We start from the raw sequence: 20,954 nt of genomic DNA on the forward strand, positions 1-20,954 counted from the left end.
ATATATTCCTGAAAAATGCATTTACATAATAAATTCTCTTGCATGTTCCATTATACATGTGTTCTAAGAGCTGTTCAATGAAGTATTCATTCTAGAAACAATTATCTTCTCCTAATGATTTTGTGTGCATCCTTAATCCTTCAAACCAAATGACTGTGCGGCTGGTTCCTGCGCGTGGGCTGGGGATGGTGGCTGGAGATGGGCAGGCTGCCCCGACCTGGACAGAGCCCACTTGGCTTCATTGCTCTGCCAGTGAAGAGTCAGCTTGCCCTCTGCTTCCTGAAAATTCCCACTGACAGAGCCTCTTAGTTCTCCTGTTTGTTTCAGTTGGCAGAACACGTGCCAGTGCGCATTCCGACTGTGCAATTGTCCTCTCAGCAATGCTTCCTGTCTCCCGCTTGGCAGGCAGAGGAAGCTGCAGCCCCATGGGGTGTGCCCAGTCCCAGGGAGACACAAGGTGGGGATGTTTGCACATACTGCCTCCTGCACCTGCTGTTTCTCCTGCCCCTGCTCTGCTGGGCCTGCTGCAGCAGCATGTGGGCATCTCCGTCCACCTGTGCTGTCAGCATGTCCTCCTCTTCAGCCCTTTCCAGTTCAGTTCTCTTGTCCTGGTCCCATCTTCTCTGCTCTGCCACCCTTGGGATGTGTCTAGTGTGGGGGAGGCACCTTGAAGAACCACCTGGCTCCATGGTCTTATCACCTCCTTCATCTCCTAGAACAAAACCTCCTGGACTTTGCTGGGGGCAGGGTAGGGCGTGGGGATGGGCTGTGCGTGCTGAGGGAGGCATGCCATGGGCTGGGAGCCAGTGGGGAGCTCACAGCGTTTTGGCAAGTTCCGACGCCCTCCTCAAGTCCTAATGGACACACACCCTCAAGCAGGCTCGGTCTGTTCCAGAAGGCTGTCCACAGCATTTGCAGTGAGATCTAATTTGTGGATTTTCTGGAACATTTGTTTTTCAAATTATCCTTATGTTTTTTTCTATATCTGTCCTCAGCAATCATTAATTTGTAATTTGATTATGGGTTATGTGGAAGGAAAAACAACTTCATCGCCAAAATGGGATGTGATTTTGGTTTGGTTCTTTGCCACTGACTGTAGCGTTAATAAAGCTTTTAATGTGAGATCTCCCTGCAAACCATCCCATTCCTACTGATCCTGTCAGAATTTTTTTATCCCTCTCGAGTCAGTTTCTACATGTTTAAGTGTTTGAGGCTTCATCAGGGTAAGAAACTTGTAACTGCTGAAACCTGGTGTCACTCAGGACTCACTTTGTTCACACTTTGCCTGTGGGTTTACAGGAGGCTATCGAAGACGTTGCGGGTCTTCAGCCTGAGATCGTTTTCTGTGAACCGAACTGAGGATGTTGATGGCTGTCTCAATCATCTTGGTGACTGAGGGCTTGAGGAGTCAGTACCACTGAATCAGATACTTGTTCTTGTTTCTAGCATTTGTGTGGTCCCATCCCCAAGTATGTAGCCGTAGTTCTCGAGAACACGTCCTACATCACATATGGGCACAGCCACCTTTGACCCAGCCACAGTAAGTTAAAACTCAAATATTGCTGTGAAGTGGCACACTGGGCACGGGCACGGGGCTCTGTGAGTTCCCTGTGTCCCGTCTTGTCCCTTCTCCACCCAGCGACAAGCCATGGGCATGCATACAGTGCACGAGGCCAACACAAGAGCAATATTGAATTGTTCATTATATCTAAGATTATATATATGTAAAATATTTATCTCCTGCATTTTTTAAGTATAAAGTCATAAATCATACGTATCTGTAAGCTAGTATATTTGTTTCACTGTAATATTTAAGAAATGCTCATTCTTTGTAGAATACATTAACTATTTTAAAATGTTGCTCTGTGATAACTTTTTTTTTTTTTTTTTAATTTGTAATGTATTGCTCCTACATAAGCTCTCTAGAAATATCCATCACTAATGGGACACATGAAAATCCTTGAAGACATTCTGGAATTCAGAAGCCCATGAAGACAGTATGTAGACAAAGCATTTGCAGAGCATGACTTTTATACGTGTGGAATCAATGTGTATATCTATATTTAAGGTGTATTGTTACAATTCCTTTCTCTATTATATTTTATTTACTCTGTGGTTATAAAAATCACCCTTGCATATGAGTTTCCAGTTGCCAGTGATGTTCTGAAAATAATGGAACATACTACAATAAAGTTTCAGTTACGACACCCTGGCTGGAATGTGGTGGTGGTTCTTATTCTGGTTCTTTCTCAACTGGCTGTGATCTGCTTATTGCCAGTGTAAGAGGACATCAGGCTCTGTGCAGGTCCTGGATGGGCCATCGGCCGTCACGCTGTGCCCGCTGGTCCCTGTCACAGGTGGAAACGAAGTAGACGTTCTAGGCAAGGTGGGGTGGCAGGGAGGGACACTGGGCTTGCAGTGGGAGTGCAGACACACTCCTCCTCCAGTCCCGCCCCTCCCACCTGGGCTGCTTAGTGAGGCCGGTGGAGAAAGCCCTTGCCTCATTTTGGTAATACAGGAAAGACAGAAAAACTAAAAATCCCCACTCTGCTACTGAATGGCTGAGTGACTGTGGGGAGGTTCTGAAGCTCTCTGTGTTTCTGCAAAAAGGGAATTATTAACATCTGCAGGGTGGGTGGCCCTGAGGATCAACTTCATGACAAGCATGAGCACACAGAGTGGTCTTGTTGCATATTGAGCTTTCAGTAGAAACGAACAAAACCTGCTGACTATTTAGGATTCTATCTGGAAGGCAGGCTGGAGTGTGAAATTAATATATGCAAATATAGAAACCACCAGAAACCTTCAGTTTCTTTAAGCCTCTTCAACAGCTGTCCTGGTCTTGCTTTCTGCATGCCACTCCTGCTGCAACCCTATCCACCCCCCACCCGGGGTCATTATTGCTGCATTATTCAGGGTTTCCCATTTATGGAGATAATTACAACCAGCAGGCCCCATTAAAGGGCACTCTGGTACTTATCAAAACTTAATCATGCAAAGAAGCACTTGAGATTCAGTACAGTCTGAGGCAGCAGGCCTGGGGGCGACTTGGGATCCTGTATTTCTAGCAGGATCCCAGGTGACGTCGGTGATACTGGTTGAAGGACCACTCTTGGAGGAGCAAGGTTACAATCTACTTGTTCTCCCATTTTGGTGCACACTGGAATCATCTGGAAGAGTTATGAAAACTTGATATCCAGATTCCTCCCCAGAAATTATGATTCAGTATCTCTGAAATGTGGCTTTGGCTTCAGGGTATTTAAAAGGCCCCAGGTAATTGTAATACAGAATCAAATTAGAGAAAAAATTTAATGGGAAATTCCTGCCAACTCCCTAAATCTCCTGGGGGTGGGGGGCTGGGGAGTTGTTGGTGAAATCAAGTTCTCCTTTAGTGGATGTTTTCCAGGCAGCAAACTAGTAGTAGTGGCGTGAGGGTCCTGGCCTCCTCTTATGTATAGCACTTCCCAAGGTTGGCACTGAGAAAAAATTGTCATCCAGGTACAGAGCTTCAGCCCACCTGCGCCCCCGGGGAGTGTGGTCAGCACTAGGTGTGGGGCCATGTCACTGGGCTTGGCTCTGAAGCCCAGCAGCTGGCTGGACTGTCCCACCCTTGCCCTCCAATTTCAGCACAGAGCACGTTCCATTCTTGACGATTCCTCAAATTCCTTCAGCACCTGCGAACACTGAAGACCCAGGAGCCCGTCACCTGCCTGGGCTCTGCTGACTTGCTGTGGGCCTGCTGCTGTGAATGCGCAGCCTGAGGCTGGAGCTTCTTCACTCAGCAGTCAGTGGCTACTGCCCTGTCTGTGTTCACAGGATTCCTTGCACCCGAGGCTCTGGCTCTGCCCTGCCAAGGCTGCTGCTTCAGGCTTGGACAGGAACCCTCGTGCCTTCATCTTTTCACATTTCAGGATTGTTTTCATTCACTTTTCCATCTCCATCGACCTCTTCCTAACTAAGAGAGGTCTTTGCCTGTCCTTGTCTATCACAAGTCATCGATAGGCCCAAAGCAGCAGGCATCTGCCCCAGACATTGTAACACAACTTCTAACACAACTTCTGTTGTCACGACGACAGTAGTTGTTATGACTATTGCTGTGATTATTGGTTCGTTCTTACAACTTCTCGCAGTCTCTTTGCCTCAAGGAACATGGATGGGATCAGTTTGAGTGATGGAAAACAAGCCACCGTATTCCAGCTGAACTTCCGTAAGGAGAAAAGGAGGGTCAGAAAAGGAGTACGTGGAGAGAGAGCCACTCGTCGTGAATGGAAGCAAAACTCACGCAGTTCATTAAGGCAACAGAGAGAAATAAGGCAGACGTGAAGCGTCGTCTTCACTTTTGCCAAAAGTCCGGATTAGTGTTTTTCAGTCTGATAACAAGTACCTGTTAGCATCGAGAAGTACTTCTCTCCAAGTGTCTATGATGACTCAGTGTGCATGCTCACACACTCAACCCATCGTAATATAACAGCCCCAGAAGTTAGTCACTACAAAATACCCCAGTACCCCCGTTACAACCTTAGGATTAGTTTCAGAAACTCAGAGGGCTGGGAAATGGACTTCAAGACATCGTTGTTGCAGTAAAACTGGCAACACGGTTATAAAATGGGAGTGTCTACATGTGCTGCTTTGCTTATGTGGTTTCCTTTGCTTGGAAATCCCTTCTTTCTGTCTCCCTGTCCCATACTTGCATGTTAAAATCGTTTCCTGTCTTACGGCTGCCCGCCGTGACCTCCTCTGTGAATCCTTCCCTGTCGTTTAAGTCAGAAGAATTCTCTCCCTCTTCAGCATTGCTTTTGACTGGTGTTTTCCTTGCTCTTAGGACATGTTTCGTTATGCAGAAATTACTTTTGCATAGTCCTGACTTGTTTTATACTTTTTAACCTGAAGTCATTATTGAACCCTCTCAACAACCTGAACTATGGTTTGGACCAGTAAGTGCCGATGAACATTTGTCAGATTAAACAGCAAAATCCACAGACTGCTGACGGCGGGAGTCTGTGCCTGAGCCCCGGTGTTCCTGGTCTTCCTCCTTCCGGGCACACAGTGAGACTGCACGTCCCTGTCCCTCACTGGGTGGGTCTGGCCCTTTGTGGGGCCAAGGAGTTGTGAGTCAAAAAGACCCCTGCTGTCTTCTGGCTGGAGCACTTCATTGCTTATAAGAGGCCTTCCAAAGCTGTCTGTCTGCTCTCCCACAGGAGCAGGTGATGTTCCAGAAAGCGATGGCAGAGTGAAGACGGGGCTGCGATGGTTGCAGAGCTCCCTGCCTACCTGCGATGGATGTATACCCCGGGGGAGACAGAAACCTTTCTTGTGTTAATCTGTTGAGATTCGCGGATGGTTTGTTACTGGGGTGTAACCTAACACATTACCCCTGGTATGTATTCTCAAAGATTAACAATTCCTTTCAGTCAACCTTTTTGAAATTTAAATAACAAGCAAATAAATAAAATCTATATAGTACAAGTAGAACAGTATGGAGGTTGAAGTCCTTTAACAACATGCCAGAAACTTGTAAAGCGTTTTGGTTTTTTTTAATCCTCTTTGACAGATAATATATAAAAAATAATCATTCTCAAATTCATGCTGACTAGTGTTAACCAAAAATGAATTAGGCTACAGAAATTATGTGACAGAGTTAGTGAATTGGATGAAAAGTACCCAGGCATTATGGAGTTTTATGTCTTTGCCCCGTTCAGTCGTTCAGTCACTGTGGTCTGTAAGCTGTTGTGTAGTTTCCAAGGAAAAGGCCGGAAAACAGTTTTTTTCCTATAAATTTGACAAATGTGAAATACAAAGTGAATAGACTTTTACAGAAATCCCATTGAGTTCCTAACAGTTGTGTTCTCAACTGCTGCTACAGACCCAAGGGACTTTGGTCTTGTCATCTAGGCTACTGTTCCATTAACATTGCACGTTCATCTTGGCTAGTGTGTTGTCATGTTTTTGCAAGTACTTTTTCCTTTTTATGTCTAACTCATGGTTCAGGGATGCATAAAGGTACAGTTAAAATAGTAACAAAATATTAAATTTACAGTGTCATAGAGCACTGTGAAACTGCATACAGTCAATCTGTCAGTCTGAGTATGATAATTTTCTAAATCAAGAATGCGCCCCCCCCCAAAAAAAATGTGTGTAGGAGATAAGAATATCTGAATATTTGACATTATGGGTCTGAATCCTCATGACATTTTCCTTTATGAAAGCTTATCAATTCTTCAAACATGCACCATCACTTCTAAACCAATCAAGATCTTATGTTTTAACAGAACAAATGCAAAGTAGTGCTTACAAGTGCAAGATTACTGAGTTGTCGAAAGGAGAGAAAAAGCCAAAACTTATATTTTTTGTAGCAGGGACAGAAGTCACACTATCATGGAGAGGCCTGTAAAACCAGACTCAAAGTTTATTACAATCATTTTCAGAGAAAAAGAACAACTGGTTTTTGGTGAAAATTCCCTTACGTGTTGTTGGAGATGACATAATGCTGATGGCACGCAGTGTGCCAGCGTAACGTACGAGAGGGCAACAGAGGATCACGCTATTCGCTTGTGATTTGTGGAGTTAGTGATTATTTTTTAATCAATGGTAGGGACTGTAGAAGGCATGCTGGGGTCAGTACCCGTGAGGACGAGCAGTGACTGGCATGAACAGGAAAAGGTTTTACTTCCGTGCCAAATCATGCACTGCTTTATTCTCCACAGCAGTTGGTAGTTAACAACATGCCTCCTGCTCTTGAATTGTGGTTCAAGGAAATAGTGAAAATTATGAGTATAATCAAATCATGGCCACCGGCATCTTGTCAGTCTGCTATGTTTAGAAAAAAGGGAGAGGGACAGGGGATTTAGCACTCTGCTTTTCAGCACTAAGCATGTCGACCATTGAGGGGAAGTTTTTGACATTCAAGATGAGTTAAACTGGTTTCCTTTTGATATTGATAATGTCAGTAGCATGATCAAGTGACATATTTTTGGGACACATTGAGTACCGTGCAGACTTGAACCCTCACTGCTGGCCAAGATAGGATAGTTTTTGATATTAAGGACTGTGCGTTATCTGTGATTGTTTGGCTGAGTACAACAGAAAAATCTCAAATAATAGTTACTTGAACAAAATAAGTTTGTATTCTTTGTCATGTGAAAGGGATTCATGGCTTCATGACATCATGAGCTAGCCAAGTTAATTAGAGAGTTCAGCTCCCCCATCCTACATGACTGAACCATCTCGGATGTGCACCACGTCCTAAGGGCCCATGGTGGCTGCTGAGACTGCAGGCCTGCGTGCCGCCCAGCACTTCTGCGGGCACTGTAAGCACTGAGCAGACCTTGCTCACATGGCCACGGCCAGTCCAGGGAGATGCAGAAAAGGCTCTGTCTTTTTATCTGGGAGCCAAATGCGCTTACCTAGAAGTTGGGGATTTGTTATTAAGAAGTGGAAAATGGGTGCTGAGAGGCAGCTGCTTGTTTTAAAATGCAGACTTTATTATTATTCAGGCATGGTGAGACCAACAGATTGGGAGAAAACTGCCTTTGAAAAGTTAGTTTCTCACAGTTCCTGAGAGGAGGGAGCATCCAATGCCATGCGGGGCCCCATGGGTAAACACCAGGGTTGATCAGGACGCAGAGAGAAGGGAGACAGACACATGAGCAAGGGCCTTTATTGTGGTTTCTGGGGGAAAGGGGAGGGGAGGCAGGGAAGGCAGGGTTAGGGTTGGCTAGCTTGAATAATTTCAGTGGACCCTGGGACATAAGGGCTATCTCTAGTTGTCCGGTACCTGGCCCCGGGGTGCTTAGGGCAGGGGAGCAGCGACCCCTGAGTGTGAGAGTCCAATAGAGAACACGGGAGGAGGTGGGCACTGGACTGGTTGGTTTGCATATGAAAGGACTGCTAATAGGGGCATTAGTTACAGTCTCTAGGAATTGCGAAATCCTGGGAGGGGCAGTCCCTCCAGGGTCAGCAAGGTCCAGATGTCAGTGCATCAGAATGCAGAAAATAAGATGCGTGATGCGTACACTGGCAACCTCTGGCATGAAGTGGATGTCAAGATTTCTTGAGAAGGTAAAATGGCTCAATCATTTCCCCAATGTTTTATGATTTTCTAAATTGGTTAGTTATCTAACAATGTCATAGTATGAATAATTTAAAATCATATCCAAATGATGAAAAAAAGCATGAGGAAACAGGAAACACTTTCTAAAGCCCAGTGAAATAAGAGACTAGATTAAGAATTCATTTGCTATGATCGCTCCGTTGAAATTTTATCTTTTTTTTTTTTTTTTTTTTTTTTAAAGATGACCGGTAAGGGGATCTCAACCCTTGACTTGGTGTTGTGAGCACCACGCTCAGCCAGTGAGCGAACCAGCCATCTGTATATGGGATCCGAACCCGTGGCCTTGGTGTTATCAGCACCGCACTCTCCTGAGTGAGCCACGGGCCGGCCCTCTCCACTGTTTTTTGAGTATCCTGTGCTCCTTGGCCAACATCGGATTAAGCACTGAAGATAGGGTGCTCTAGGAAGTCTCTCCCCCTTTCTGGATCCATTTTTAATCTTAGTGCCAGAATTGTCTGCCAGAATAATCAGCCAGTTACTGTTGCTCATAATGAGCTATTATTGCTTTGAGTTAGGGCTTTCTAATTTGGTAGAAATAGACGACCAATAAAAGCTACCAAGTATGCAATGAAATCTGGTACCCTTGTGAAAAGATTAGGGACCACCGCAGTGGTTCCCGGTGGACACCGCTTCCTCCACGCACAGGGAATTTCCGTGAGGAGCCTGTTCAGTTCTACCACGGGCAAAGGGTGTGCTCTTCTCTGACCACCAGGGCATCCAGGTCCCCAATCCTCTGTCGAGTGCCAAGTGTGGGGGGTGCTCATCCTCACTGCCCCTTCCAGCTGTCCCCCCGGTCCCTGGCAGTCAGTGGTGTGCCGGGGCCAGTTCCTGCTGGGTCAGCAGAGCCATCTGTGCCTGTTTTTTCCAGCTCCGCGTTCAGTAACTTGAAATGGGCTGTGGTGGGAATATTTACACCTTGGCAAACACTGCAAGTCAAGATTTTTCTTTCCTTTTATGGGGGGGCCGGTCATTAAGGATTTACCAGCACACTGTTGCTTGCAATGGAAGCACAGTGTTTTATTTCTCTTCCCCTCTGTCCTTCCCTGTGTCCTTCCTCTTCTCTTATCCATCTTTCTTCTCCTTTCATCCAGAACCTTCTTCACCGTCTCCCAGATTGTTAGTTCCCACCAGTTTGTGGTTAAATTCATCATTAGGAATTACACTCTAAGAGCTTTTTAAAAATTAGAATCTTGAGCACTGGCAACGGTGTGGTGAAAACTTGTGCAGCATTTTGGAAACATTTTTGGAAGCTTTAAAAAAATACAAAATATTTTATAAGCCAGTTAGCCAACATTCCACTTTAGGCATATCTGAAACTAATGTGAAATACAGAAGGAATAATCTTATGCCCAGAGATATCCTTTGCAGCTTTAATTAGAAGAAGATTGGAAGAAGTCGAGCAGTGTGTGTGCTATCGGATGGTGAGACGTGATTTTCAGAACAGTCACCCTGAGGCACTAGCACTGACTTAATTATCAAAGAAATTTTAAATCGGGTTCACTAAGTCAAGAAAGTGTGTTTTGTGTACTTTGGAACAGTGTGTTTTAATGGAAAAGTTTTTCTGGTTAGTGCTCAATTACATCAGGAAATTAAATTACCTGGAACACTTGATTAATTGAAGACTCCTCTTAATTGAGATTTTCCCAATCACTTTTAGAACAAAAAGCTTTTAGTGTCTTTCGATAGGGTTGTTTGTTTCTGCTAGGTGGCTTTTTTAGGTAGATAGAAAATAAGTGTCAAAGTCATCAAGAATTGAGATTGAAGGCGGATCAATACCCCATCTTGTTCTTCTGTAGCTGGGAATTATGGTAATATCTCTTAGAATTAAATGTGACCACAAATAGAAGACTGGCGCAGTGTTGTCACAGAGTAAACACTCCATATGTCACAGCAGTGACTGCGTTCATTTGGTGGGAGCTGTTCCCAGGCAGGGTGCGTGAGGTAGTATCTAACACCTTATTTGATTTTAAGCCTGAGCACTACTTCATTATGCCTTTATTTATTTTTCTAACTGTGAGGACGTGCATTGTACTAATCAATGAGCACTAAGCTCAGATATGTGGTTTAGAATTACTTTGCTGTGGTTTTTCTTTTTTAGGCTACATTTTCACTGCTTCCTTCCACACTTAAAATCTGCCAGTTGCTTTCATTCACACATAACTCAAAATAGCTGCTTTTGGGAAGTGCTAAATATAGATAATTTGCAATAGCCAGTTTTTATCCTTCCCTTTAAAGATCCCTTTCCTTTTGAGTTCTTTGAGAAGAGAGTTTGTGGTGGGCTCCTGCTCCCTCTTCGTGATGCACACTCGCGTGGCCCCTGCTCATGTCAGGAGGCCTCCTGCTCCAGCTGACAGGCTGGCCGTGGCCATGGCCACCGTGATGGTCCTGCACTCCCTGTGAAGCTTGAGCAGAGGGTTGTGGTAGGCAGGGGCTAGCCTTCTCCTGCAGACCTGTGTTCCATTGCATATAAAAGAAACTCGCAATGATGATGGCTTGAGCCAGTTTTTCCTCTTGGGTAAAAGGGAAGTCTGAGGGAAGCATCCTGGAATTCTTGGGATTTCTCTAGGCTTTTCCATCTTGGTTACTTGCACATTGCTGCTGTAATGCCTATACCTGAGCCACCTTCTAGGTAGCAAGCAGGAGGAAAAAGACGGGAAAAAGGGAACAGGCTAGCCCAGTGAGCCCCCTCCTCAGGGGAGTTCTGGAAGCTGTCCCTAACAACCTGCACACCCACATCCCTGCTGAGTGCTGTCCTGCACGGCCACCCCACAGGGGAGTGCCGGGTGCATCCCCATCCTCCACGAGCTGGATTCTGGTAGGAAAGGAGAGGGGACACTGCTGCCTTGTGCTTCACTCTCTGCATGGTCACCCCACACACTGTGAATTTGAATCAGCTCTCAGACGTTGCTGGACAGTGGGGCAGCTAAAGGAGACAGTTGGAGCATAGAAAGGTCCCTGTTCCCTAGCCCGGCTCTGCTGCTGTCCTTGTTGAATGTCCCCATCGCTCTTCCAGGAGCCCCAGCCCTGCTCACGCAAGGGTTTGCCTCTGAACCTCACCCCCGTCTCTTACCCTCAGCAGTTACCCAGCATCTCAGTTATTCCCTCCAAAGCGGCACTTCTCGACCTTGACTGACGGATGGATGACTTTGAGAGGAAAGAGACTGTGAACCTCTGAGTAGATCTGCGCTACGTGCACTTAATGGTATTTAACATATGCCAGCACAGAACTTGGGTGAACTTCTCAAGCCTGTGGCCTCCTGCAACTTTAAAACAAAAACAAAATTCCACAGCAATTTGAAATAAAACTATGTAATCAATTAACGTCAAGTGAGGATAATTAATTTAATGATAACCATGTCCCCCTGCGGCCGCTCTCTGTGGAATGTGGCTGTGCAGCGCCTGAGGCGGGCGTGCTGGGTGCCCTCAGCCACCCCAGCGGTCGCTCTGTCATTGTGGAAGCCACTGTTCCACAGGGCGACACATGCCAGTGGGCCTCCTTTCTTTTCTTTCTAATGATAAATAACCTTAGTTTTCTTTGGCACCAAGGGTATTGTAGCTACCAAGTGAAACCCGGACGTAGGATGTCATATCAGGTGACGCTCCAGTTCCTGCAGACTGCACTCAACTCCTTCTATTTCCCTTCACCTTCCCACCAAATTTCGACCCTAGGCACTACCAGAAATAAGAGACGTCCTAAGGATGTGAAAACCTAGAAAAACTGAAAAAATTGCCTATTGGTTTAATTAGAGTCTCAGGTGAGCCCTATCACCTACCAAGAATGAGGATGACGTAGGTGACGGGGGGGGGGGGGGGTTCTGTCAATAGCATATAAATGTCTCTCATATTTTTAAGAAAATAAAGCAGCTCAATAAGGGTGTCTCAGTGCCTTTGGCCTTGGGCGTTAGTTTATTATCATTTTTGAGTATAAAGTCTGTGCAGAGCATTGCAGTAATGAAATGAAAAAGGAAAAAGCCAATTCTCAATCTAGAACAAAGTAGGGAGAGTTCAGAAGAGTTTGGCACCTGGAGAACCTGACCCCATGTAAGGCAGTCATGAGTTTACCAGTGTCTTTGTGGAAGTACATTTTCATTGTTTTACTAAAAAATTTAACACCGGAATTTCTTGACTGAACTTCCTTGAGAAACTGATGACCACACACCGTCCAGGCCTGCTGTCTGGACTGAGGCTCTGCACTAAAAAGAAGGGGAAGAAGGCAGGGGACAGTTGCAGGTGTTTCAGAATCACTTCGGTTTTTTTTTTTTTTTTCTTTTTCTTTGTCAAATTGCATAGTCCCTGCTCTGATTCTGATAAGACATTCCCTCTCATCCTCCAAGAAGAAATGGGACCCTAGCTGAGGGTGACCGGACTACACGTGCACAGGCCACACGGCACCTCATTTACCTGCAAGGGAGAGTCGCTCTCACCCTTGAATGTGAATTGGGTGTGTTTCCTCTTCTGGCCTCTTGTCTGCCCAATGAATGAAACCAACTCTTTGCCTAATGCTACAAAATAATTCCAGAAATAAGTCTGAAAATAGTTCTGAAGACTTGAACTTCCCAACTGTATCAGTCAGGATAGGCTTTGTTATACAGTGGAAACAAACAGCCCTGGACTCGCAGGGCCTTAAAACAACAAAGATTGACTTCTTGTCCTGCTGCTTCTCTGTGCCACAGCTGGGGTGCTCCTTGCCCCAGGATCTAGGATGTCAAGGCAGCCAGAATACTCTGGAATGAAAGTGATGTACATATTTCTGCCCACAGTTTGTTGGCCAGAATTAGTCATATGTCTTCACCCAACCTCAAGGGAGCAGGAAATAGGGTTCTACTCTGTTTCTAGAGGAAGAAAGCCAGTGAGGAAGGGAACAGCAGAGCATAGCACTGATGATTGCCCACCAGTGCACCATGCTAGCTGGGCTGAGGTCTCCACTAAAAGGCAGTGAAACTACACTGGAAAGCTGGAATTGCCCCTTCTCTTGGTGGATTCTATCCTCATGGTATCCAAAGTCTTGACTGAGAATATGTACTTACAAAAGAGGATTCAAAAACTTTTATACTGAGAGTAGAAAATGAGACCATGTACGTAGCACGTGGAGAGGGTGGTGTCGACACAGCCAGTCACCCCTACCATTTTGTTCTACATGAACCAGTCATTTTGTTCAAGTTATGCTCATTTCGGGCAACATCTGTCTGGTTGTGGGTTTAGACAAGGTCATAGGGTCAGTCTCATGGGAGAAGCTCGCCGAAGGAGGTCCTGTTGTGCAGGACTTTGGAGGCAGGAACATCTCTATGAGGTAGAAAGAGGAAAGCTATTTTAGTTCCCTGTTAATAAAAGCACCAGCTAAGGTGGGAAAGGTGAAGTAGGTGGTTTTAATGAGGTCCTGGAGAGAGGTGGATTCTAGATATTGCAGCTTGTTGCTATGGCAGTTAGTTGGGGGGAGGGGGACATTTTTAAGAAGAGGGATTCTAGATCATCTGAAGGAAAAGAGACACACAGCCTCCATGCCATCTACTTCTGCAGGGAACCGCAGTGGTATTTCAAATTATGTACATAATATCTGCTTTATCAAGCAGTATCAAGAGAAAAACATGAATGCAGTTAGCAGCCGTGGAAACCCTGAGAATACTTGTATTTGTGCCTCTTTCCCCCTTCACAACAAAAATATAAAAAATGGAAACTGGTCAGATATAAAGTACAGAGAAATGGAAACTTTTAAAAAAAGAATTATACTAGTGATGCATTATATTTGTATATAGTCTTTCTCTGAAAGCCCCCAAAGCACAATAAACATGAAAATAGTGCCTGTGCTTCTTCATATACATAAGTCCTACCTACATGGAAAACACAAGTGAATGGATGCACCAAAATAATTTGCCCAATTTGGAAGATAACGGGATGAACTGATATCACCAGAAGAGTCTGACCAGAAATTCTCTGTCATTGTACTTTCTTATGGAATGTAGTCAATGTGTGCAATAGGAATGGATTAGTTCCTTAAGAAAGAAGACACGACTGCAAGGGTAAGAAGCAAGCTTGAGCTGTCGTAGGCAGGGAGTTTTCATGGCAAGTGAAAAATGCCTCTCACTTTCATAGGAGTGGAGCTTTCCTTTTCCTTCATTCAGAGTTAATATCCGTGCTTTCTGTTTCTGAGAAGTTACTAGTGAATAAATGATAACAAAGGAACAGCAACATGTAGGCAGAACAGGAACTTCAGGAGAGTAGGGAGGGTTGGTTGTGAACTCTGAGTCTTCTCTGCACCACATTCTGTGGGTCTAGGTGACAATGGGAATCTATGGGCTTCTGTCCCTTTCTGCACTCAGCTTGGGTGATGGAGCCCAGGGGTGAGAGCAGGTGATGAACGTGTTAAGAAGGAAATGCAAGAGGACTGAGATGGTTCCTGTGATCAGAGAGAACAGAGAAGGGTTCCGGGAGTGACTGTGACCCTGAGGCTTTTCCAGGGACAAAAGACTAAGCATTCCCATAGTTCCTGGACAACATACCTACAGACATAGTTCCCTGTGTGAGTGCTGATGAGGCCCAGCTTAAAAAGATAGCTACCATCCAAGCTTTGTTTCCAGCCATTTTTAAAAATAGGAGCAAATGGTGATTCTCTTTCATTTTCCAAAAGGAAGCCCAGCAGATTGGACCTGTTGTTGAGCCAGGATCCACTGAGCAATGGGGCCCTCCTCAGATGTGAGGCCACCTGCATGAGGGAAGGCTAGCTGGGCTCACAAAATAGGAGATCTTATTTGTGCCATGCTGTCTGGGGCTGGTGGGCTTCTCAGCCTCATTGCTGAAAAGGCATTCTCAACAATCCCTACTTCAAAAGGAGCAGAGTCTTTTCTCTTTGTATTCTTTTATATCTCCCTCCAACACCACAGACCTCATTAGATGGGAGGGAAATACCCTCTCAGGAGAGACCGTGGACATTGATAAAAACCCCATACTTCAAGCATGGGTGCCACATTGCATGCTAAACAAAGAGGTCTCTTTGTTAACATCTCTTTGAGTTTACATGGCTGTTCAGGACTTTCTATGTGAAGATCTGGCACCAGCAATATATAAGGAACTTTTTTTTACATGCAAAAATTATGAAATCGACTTGCCCTAAGACCTAGCATTTGCACCACGGGGCATTTATTCCAGAGGGGGGGAAAAAACGTATTTCTATGCAGAAAGATGTACACAAATATACAAAGCAGCTCTATTTGTAGCAGCCCCACATTGGAAATTACCCAAATGTCATTAAGTGGGTGAATGGGTAAATAAACTTTACTACAACATTACCATGGAATAAAAAGGAACAGATGAGTGATACATACAACAGCTTGGATGGACCTCAAGGAAATTGTGATGAGTGACAAAAGTCAATCTTAGAAGAATATATACTGGGTGATTCCTTATATAACATTCATAACATAGTTGTGGAGATGGAGCGCAGATCAGTGGTCACCAAATGTTAGGGATGGGTAGGAGGGGATTTGTGGCTATAAAGGGGCAGCATGAGGAAGCCTCAGGCTGATTGTACAGTTGAATTGGGTGTCTTGATTGTGGTGGAGGTTGCATGAATTTACACGTGATAATTTTTCATAGAGTCCCCCCACACTCATACACATGCACACGAACACTATCAGGTGCGTGTGTTTGCATGTATAACTCATAAAATCTGAATAAACTCTAAGAACTAGACCAGTGTCAACTTCTGGGCTATGATATTGTTCTATAGTTGTGAAAGATAGAGAGGCTGGGTGAAGGGTGTTTTGCAACTTCCCATGAGTCTATAATTATTTTAAAATTTAAAAAAGGAAAAGCAAAAGCAATATGTAGCTAAATAATTCAATTGCTGCTGCTTATTTGGTGCTATTTTTCCATTATAATGTCTGGGAAGCTTCAAACTAGTGTCCTTTTAAAATATAAAAGGAAGGGCCAGCCCCAGTGGCGCACTCGGGAGAGTGCAGCGCTTGGGAGAGCGCAGCAGCACTCCTGCCTCGGGTTCGGATCCTATATAAAATATAAAAGGAATAATATTTTAGAACACTGTTTGAATGCAGTTATCATCTGTGAATAACATTAAAGAAACAATTACGATAGAAAATCGAACGGGTATTCAAATGTCCATCAATCACTATTAGTAAAACTATTGGTGACCCACTGACTCCTCCAACAGACGCAGGTTCAGAATGGAATAAAAGCAGTTCCTGATAGTGCCCCGTGTAGGTTAAAATAAGAACACTGTGATTCAAATAATGACAAATCGTTTAGGACATGATGTGATGTTTCAAACCTTAGTTCTCTAAGAGGGCAGCCAGGACACTCCGGTAGAGCTACAGCACAGCTCAGTCCCAAGTTCCAGCCTGTGTGGAGGGAGGGAGGTTTCAGAGATTAAGGATTTTCCGAGGATGCTGGTGCCATCACATTCGATACCAGAAGAGAATGTACCTCCATGAACTATTCTTGGTGTTAATCTGGCTAAAGACAAATAGAATGAATTCAATAACTTTTAAAGAATGTTAAGATACAAGCAAAATAAGCTAAGAACCACCATGTATCCCAGATATGAAAGCAAAATGAAAATATAAGTATTATTTCTACAAAGATGAATATATTTCTGCAAGAATATAAAGAAATTAATTTGCCATTTTCCAAATTCAAATGTAAATTATTTTGAATATATGAATATAGATTTGTCATCTTAAGAAGTTAATATATTTTACAATTTCAAATTATATGCTGTTAAAAGAAAAACTTTAGGCAAATTAAATTTAACAAAGGTTAATTTGAGCAAGAAAAGAAAAAAATAAAAACAACTTGCAAATCAGGTAGCCCCTCGAATCAGAACAGATTCAGAGGGTCTGTGCCTTTGTCACATGGTCAGTTAAGATTTATAGACAGAAAAAGGGCGTTGACGTGTAACGGAAGGAGGTACAGAACAGTTGGCTGCCTGTGACTGCCTGAGACGCAGCTACTTGTTATAAGAGTAGGTTACAACCTGTTTGCATACAACAAGTTAAGTTATAACAATAAGTTAGTTTGTTTGCACATCAGGTTAGGTTACGGTTCAGTATGTCTGAAGAAACCTTTAGGCCGAACTTAATTTAACAAGGCTTTCCCCATGTCTTACAACAAAATTTCACCAATATGCACTGCCTGTCTCAGAAAGAAATTAAAATTTGTTCTGTATACTGAACTGGGTCTCAAATGACCTACTCTATTTTAGCATTTTAAAAAAAGTTACTTTCCAGAATCTTAAAATTCACTAAAATAAGAGCCATTCTTTTTAATGGTGCTGGTGTTTGACTTCTACCATGCCTCGTGCATGATATAGGCAATTAAAAAAGCTGCGACAAAGCAGGAAAAGGTACAAAAAGCAATCCTATTCTGAATAAGAATTTTCTCCTGTCTCAGGACCATGCCTTGAATCCATGTTCATGAGTGTTTGTTGGCTGACATCTTGGTGTGTACACCAGGCACATTTGTGTCTTCACTGTAATCCTCTGCTCATTGTAGCTCGGCCTTCTGCCATGGTTATGCTCTTACTGCTGGAGCCTCTTTGTACCTAGCATTTTTCTTCCTCAGTCTACTTTGCACATCACCACTATACAAAACTTTTTGTTTTCTTTAGTGAGTGTAGGTGGTTTTCAAGGAATTGTTCCATTTCAACTAAGTTGAATTTATATCTGTGGAGCTGTCGATGGTGTTTCCTTATTATTCTTTTAGTGTCTGTAGTGTCTGTAGTGATAGCCACTCTTTCATTCTTATATGGGTAATTTGTGTCTTGCTCATCTTCTCTCTTTTTCTGTCTCTCACTGTCTTTCTCTCATTAGCACTTCCAGAGATTTACCAATTTTATATTTGCAAAAGTGTTAGCTTTAGGTTTAATTAATTTTGCCTATTTTTGGTTTTCAATTTATTGATTTCTGCTCTTCTTTATTGACTACTTCCTTCTGCTTTTTGGGTTTATTTTGCTCTTCCTATTCTACTTCTTAAGGTGGAAGCTTATTACTGATTTGATGCCTTTCTTCTTTTCTAATGTAAGCATTATTTTTGTAAGTTTCCCTGTAAGTGCTGCTTTCACTAGTCGCACACACTTTGATAGGTCTTATTTTTATGTTCATTCTGTTCAAAATATTTTCTTAGGTCTCCCTTTAAATATTTTCACAAGAATTGGAAAACTCATTTGCCAACTATGACTGGCTGAATAATAGAGCCCGCCCAAGACTTCCTAATCTCTGGAACCTGTGACTATGTTGGTTTACATGGTAAAAGGGACTCTGTTGATGTGGTTATGTTAAGGATCTTAGATGAGGAGGTTATCCTGGATTGTGCAGGTGGGCCCAGTGTAATCACAAGGGTCCTAGAAGAAGGAGACGGGATAGCCACAAACAGAGAGGAGACATGATGAGGAAGGGGTCACAAGCCACAGAATGCAAGCAGCCTCTAGAAGCAGGAAAAGGCAAGGAGAAGGATTCTCCCCCAGAGCTTCCAGAAGAAACACAGCCCTACCAACACCTTAATTTTAGCCTATAAAGCCCATTCTGAACTTCTGACCTCCAGAACTGCAAGATGATGTGTTGTTTTAAGCCACTAAGATCGTGATAATTTGTTACAACAGTCATAGGAAATTGATACGCTAACTTTTTAGTTTTTGGATTAGTTACAAGAATAACATGAGGCCCCCTAACGTGCCTTCCCCTGGATTAACATTTTGCTGTGTTTAAATCCTGCTATATAAGCACACCTTTGCGGCCCCACGTGAATATGAGCTGTAGACATCATCACATGGCCCCTAAATATTTCAGCATGAAATGAAGGACAATCTTGTTCTCCTGTGTAAACAATAAACTGTTCACACTCAGGTAATTAACATCGATGCCATATTTTTACCTAACATAGAATTCATATTCAAACTTCTCCACTTGTGCCAATAGTATCAATTTTCTCCTAACGTAAGACCCAATCAAAGATTCAACATCGCATGTTGTTGTCATGTTTCCATATTCAGTCTTCTAAATCTGAGCAGTTCCCAGTCTTTTTGGGTTTTTCCCTTTCATGGTATTGATAATTTTACAGAATCTAGGCCAGTTGTTTTGCAGAAATGTCTCTTGATTCAGAGTAATTGGATTGCTTCCTCATCACTAGATTCATGATAAACATTTCTGGAATGTTTATTACATTGTGATACTATGAACTTTTCAAGGCTTCACATCAGGAGACACTGATTTTTTTTTTTAATATATGTGTGTGACTTTACACTGTATTTTTAAAAAGTTATCATACAGTGACTTATTTGGGGGGAGCACAGTTCCATGAATTTGAACACATGTAGATTCCTGTAATTCCCACAACAATCAGGATACAGAATAGTTCTATCCCCACAAACAACTCTGGGTCCCCACTCCAGAAATGCCAAATCAGAATTTGTATTGTAACTAGATCCCCAGGGATTCTCAAGCACATTAACTTCTGAGAAGCATTGGTTTAGACCTAAGATAATATTTGCAAATTTCTTGGCAGGTAGCATCAATGAAACATGGCTGTTTTACATTATTCTTTTTCATTACTAGAAGGTTTCCAACTTCATACACTCATGTTGCATTATGTGAGAAAGATCAACAAATTTAGTTTCAATAAAGAAAATCATACACTAGTCAAAGCAAGATGGTCTTGCTGCAGTCACTCTTGCTGTATCACTGCAGTGGTCATTAAACTGTCACCTCTCCACTTTGGTAACATGAAGAAACTTCCGTGAGTTAAAATTATTCACACTTGTTTCCCATGTGCATGGATTTGTGCACGCAGACACATAAACCGAGCCACATGCATGAACATTCACACCGTGACTAAGATTACTAGAAATAGCTTTGTGTTTTCCCTTATTGAAGATGCTGCTACAAAAATTAATTCCCCAGTTGAGCCTTCTACAAGAAGAGCATTCTGTTAAAACTGAGGAGGCTGGGTGGAGTGTGTTGAGTCCCCTACCTGCCATCACTCCTTCTGTAGCTGATACAAAGAACACAGTACAGAATGGCCTGTAGAGGACAGTGAGACAGGCTTAGTCTTTGAGTGCCCGTCTAGAGCCAGTGTACTTGAAAGACTCAATCTTTTCTAAGTCTTCTTCAGTTAGAGGCTAAGACCTTCCTATCTTGAGAAGGCCTTGAAAAACCTAGGGCATATAGAACATGTAGTCGCTGTAATATCATGTTAATGACCAATTTCAAGATAATTTTTCACGTATCAATCTATTAAACCAAAGCGAGTACTCGCATGTTAGTTCAATGTCATGTTAATAGTAGGAATCTATTATAGGTTCACAGTGCCTAAATGTCACAGTCCCTCGAAAAAGATCACTGATAAAATTCTTGTTCATCAAGCAAAGCTAATTTTACTAGATTTTTCGCAGTATGGGAGAAGAGCACCTTGATAGTCATAGTGTCTCTGAAGGGGAAGTTAGGATATGAGGTTTATAGGGTTTTAGGGACTTGGCCGGGTGATTTAAAGGCAGTATTTCAAAAGGAGAACTAGTTGGGTTTGGGCAGAGGTTATGACTGATAACTTGAGTTGGCATGCATACTGAGGTAAGGGTCCTGAAGAAAGTATTGATGGTATGTTGGACTTGATAGTAAGCTATTTGGTTCATCATTCTATCTTTCAAGCAAATATTTCCTGGAGCAAGTAGCTATGTTATTTTTGCCTGATCCCGGAATTGTTTTGCACAAAAATGGGAAAGTGTTTTTGTCCTAGAAATGTATAGCACAAGGACAAGAAAATATCTTTGACCTCAAATTGCATAGGGAGAACAGAAGAAAAGTTGTTGGTTTCAGAACTAGCAAGCAGCTCCTTGCATCAT

Source organism: Cynocephalus volans, chromosome 6 (genome assembly GCF_027409185.1).
Source record: "Cynocephalus volans isolate mCynVol1 chromosome 6, mCynVol1.pri, whole genome shotgun sequence".
Lineage (NCBI taxonomy): Eukaryota > Metazoa > Chordata > Mammalia > Dermoptera > Cynocephalidae > Cynocephalus > Cynocephalus volans.